Here is a 4503-nt window from a genome sequence, read left to right as displayed (position 1 = left end):
AGCTTAAATGTTTTTCTATGTAATAAGAGGCTTCCATCTTGCTGAGTCGCCCACCAGGGTAGGGTACTCGGTACTGGGTCCGGTCAGCTACTAAAGGGGATGTCACGCGGCTGCGACCCGGTCCGTGGCCCTGGGACTCTCTGTAAAAGGGAACGGTCTTTAAAGGGGAATTGTGAATAAGTCTGTCGTGACGCCACCTGTGGCGTTCGGTCAATAGGGGGACCGACGCTGCTTTAAAGGGGTCCTCTGGGGGATGTTGTTGCAGCAATGATGGTGACACTTTCCACAGGCGAAGCGGGGTTCCCAGGGGTCCTAGAGTGTATGGTGGTGATGACGGTTGCTGGTAAATGAGTAAAGGACACAAGTTGTAAGTCTTTATTGGGTTTATTGTAGTTGGAAGGCCACAGTCCAGGGCACCGGCAACAGGAACATAGGAGTCCAGGCAGCCTGGAAACAAGTGGAATCTCTTTGGCAAGTCAGGTTAGGAGCCTTCCACTCTGCGCTTGCTAAAGTCCCTTGCTGCCTGAAGTGTTCCAAACAAGGTCCTAATTCTTTCAGTTGTTTCTCCTGTCCTAGGACAGGTACCTCTATGGTAGGCAGCTTGAGCCATTCCTTCTGCAGTCTCTGCACGGTGACTCCAGGCTGCTGCTGAACCACAGGTTTAATTTGGGCAGTACATGTGTATTTCTGTGCCCTCCGATTCTGCTAGGCGTCCTACAGTTCCACTCTAGCCTCGGGCTCCTGGTACCTGGTTTCTGCACTTTGGCTCCTCAGAGGCCCACTTGTAGCCTCCTTGAGCCCTGAAATCTCTCTTCTGCTCCTTTCCTGTCTGCTCTCCAGACTGTCTAATCCAGACTAAAACTAGCTCCTCCTCCAAACCAGGATCTTTATTCAGGGAAGCTGCCCTAAAACAGGGTTTTCAGCTCCCCCGCCTGGCCTGGATTCAGAAGGTGTTGTGTGTGTGATTTTCCTACCAAAGAGATCCCTTTTGTTTTCAGGCATAGCACTACCCTCCCCGAGAGGGAGGCAGCACTACTGTGGTACCTGAACTCCTGGGGTGCCACATTGCCACCCTACCCCAAATGTAAGAACCTTCTTCATGAAGTCAATCTAATGCCTTGGAAATTTCTGCTGACCAACAATTTTCCACAATGAGATCCTTTGCTGTGTTGTCCGCTGTTTACTGACTAGAATATGTCAGGAAAATCCTCAAAGAAAAGCAAAACTTTCTATGAGATTACTCAGAATCGCTATAAGTGATGTTGACTGTGCACTGACTACTTAGTAACATGAGGGTCAATGTGATTGGATAATTATGAACACGACCATATCCTAAATTACACTTATGCAGCCATATTATTTTAGGATTGCAATTTTTAATTTTCCCCTCAGTTTGTTTCTCAGTGGATTTGTGCAGAATATGGACAACATAAAGGGAGAAAAAAATCTGAAATTAATCTTGGCAAGGTTATTTTATGCTACAAAAACATGGTGGGGGAGAAGGCAATGGTGGAGGTGGTGGAAAGGGCAACAATGGGGTTGGTGGGGGAGAAGGCAATGATGGAGGTGGTTAAAGGGCAATGATGGAGGTGGTGAGAACAAGGCTTTGATGATGGATATGGAAAGGACAATGATGGGGGTTCTCGGTGAGAAGGCAATGATGGAGGTGGTGGAGAGGACAATGATGGAGGTGGTGGACAGGGTAGTGATGGAGGTGGTTGAGAGAGCAATGACGGAGGTGATGGGGAGGGCAATGATTGGGGATGGTGCAAATTTTAAGGTGCTTTGTAGCAGCTCGGCAGGAGGACTGGTCTTCGATTTTACCTCTCATTGAGTTTGCTTTAACAGTCGAGTAAATCAATCTACCGGAACCTCACCATTCTTCTGTAATTATGGATTTCATCCCCATTTTGGCAAATTTTCTAGGATTGGTTTGGAAAGCCCTGGGGTGGAAGTCGCCGTAGAGAGACTTGGGGGTGTCTGGAGGGAGTTTTTTTTTCTTTACTTGTTATTAAAAGATTCCACAGGATAAGGTTACAAACATAACAGTGCAGTGTAAGGTCAGAATGATCCATAGTCACCTTCCACAATAACATGGATGTAACATCACACTCTCAATAATAAAGAAAAGCGAACAGAATGGAACATCGCATATTGAGACAATTTCCATTACAAATCATTGCACACTCAAATTAACAGGTTCTTTATCAGAATTCAGAACTCGTACCAATTCGGGTCATAATAAAAATACTCCTTGAGTCTACATATACCATCACTTTCATATACTGGAAGGGATATACATCAGGGTTCATGTCGTGAGATAGATGAAGTTATGGCATTAGGAGATAGGTGCGTTAAGAGAGAGTCACACCATCTCTCCGGTATCTTACGGCATTTCTGGGGACATCCTCTATTTCTCTACAATATATTCTCATATGGTATTATATCATTCACTGATTTTTTCCATTGATTAATAATAGGAGGCTTCCTCCTCCCCCATCCACCTTAATGCTATTGCTTTCCTAGCCATAAATATAACTTTCCGTAGAAATATTCTGTCATAATGCTCCACAGTTCTTCATCCACGATTCCCAAGATACACAACTCTGGAATAGGATTAATTGGTATCCCAAGTATCTGTCCTAATGTAGTTATCACTTCACTCCAGTATCTTCGTATTATCCCACAATTCCAAATAAGATGCCAGAAATCTGCTCCCGACTCCCCGCACCTATGGCATTCATCAGTTACCAGTCTGCCAAATCTATGTAGGCTACTCAGGGTCAGGATGGATTGATGTAGGATATATAGTTGAATTAATGTATTATTTGCAGCTGGTGACACCATCGCATGCGCCCCTAGGGCATCATCCCACTGATCCTCAGTGATAGAGGGGATTAATTGCCGCCATTTACTCTCTACAGCGAGTTGAGTAGAAGCAATCCTGGAGTTTAGTAGAAAGGTATATAGGAAGGATATTACACCCGTGGGTCCATGAGTAGATAGTACTCCTATCAATGGATATCTGGATAGCCGCATCCTAGGAAATGGAAACTGGTGAATTATGGCATGTCCATGTCTCATTTGCAAATATCTACACTGTGTGTAGAATTATTCGGCAAGTTGTATTTTGATCCCATGATACTTTTTATACTTGTTGTCCTGCTCCAAGCTGTTCAGGCTGAGCGCCAACTACCAATTAAGTAAATCCGGTGATGGCGTCTCTGTAATGAGGAGGGGTGTTGTCTAATGACATCAACACCCTATATAAGGTGTGCTTAATTATTAGGCAACTTCCTTTCCTTTGGCAAAATGGGTCAGAAGAGAGATTTGACGGCTCTAAAAAGTCCAAAATTGTGAGATGTCTTGCAGAGGGATGCAGCAGTGTTGAAATTGCCAAACTTTTGAAGCGTGATCACCGAACAATCAAGCGTTTTATGGCAAATAGCCAACAGGGTCGCAAGAAACGTGTTGGGCAAAAAAGGCGCAAAATAACTGCCCATGAATTGAGGAAAATCAAGCGTGAAGCTGCCAAGATGCCATTTACCACCAGTTTTGCCGTATTTCAGAGCTGCAACGTTACTGGAGTAACACAAAGCACAAGGTGTGCGATACTCAGGGACATGGCCAAGGTAAGGAAGGCTGAAAAACGACCACCTGTGAACAAGAAACAGAAGATAAAACGTCAAGACTGGGCCAAGAAATATCTGAAGACTGACTTCTCAAAGGTTTGCTGGACTGATAAAATGAGAGTGACTCTTGATGGGCCGGAAGGATGGGCCAGAGGCTGGATCAGTAAAGGGCAGAGAGCTCCACTCCGACTCAGACGCCAGCAAGGTGGAGGTGGGGACTGGTATGGGCTGGTATCATCAAAGATGAACTTGTGGGACCTTTTCGGGTTGAGGATGGAGTGAAGCACAACTCCCAGACCTACTGCCAGTTTGTGGAAGACTTCTTCAAGCAGTGGTACAGGAAGAAGTCGGTATCGTTCAAGAAAAACATGATTTTCATGCAGGACAATTCTCCATCACATGCCTCCAACTACTCCACAGCGTGGCTGGCCGGTAAAGATCTCAAAGAAGGAAAAATAATGACATGGCCCCTTGTTCACCTAATCTGAACCCCAGAGAATCTGTGGTCCCTCATAAAATGTGAGATCTACAGGGAGGGAGAACAGTCCACCTCTCGGAGCAGTGTCTGGAGGCTGTGGTGGCCGCTGCACGCAATGTTGGTCGTAAACAGATCAAGCAACTAACAGAATCTATGGCTGGAGGCTGCTGAGCGTCATCATAAAGAAAGGGGGCTATATTGGGCACTCATTTTTTTGGTTTTGTTTTAACATGTCAGAAATGTTTATTTCTACATTTTGTGCAGTTATATTGGTTTACCTGGTGAAAATAAACAAGTGAGATGGGAATATATTTGGTTTTTATTAAGATGTCTAATAATTCTGCACAGTAATAGTTACCTGCACAGATGGATATCCTCCTAAGATAGCCAAAT

Source organism: Ranitomeya imitator, chromosome 3 (genome assembly GCF_032444005.1).
Source record: "Ranitomeya imitator isolate aRanImi1 chromosome 3, aRanImi1.pri, whole genome shotgun sequence".
Taxonomy (NCBI): domain Eukaryota; kingdom Metazoa; phylum Chordata; class Amphibia; order Anura; family Dendrobatidae; genus Ranitomeya; species Ranitomeya imitator.
Note: the sequence above shows the minus strand (reverse complement) of the source record.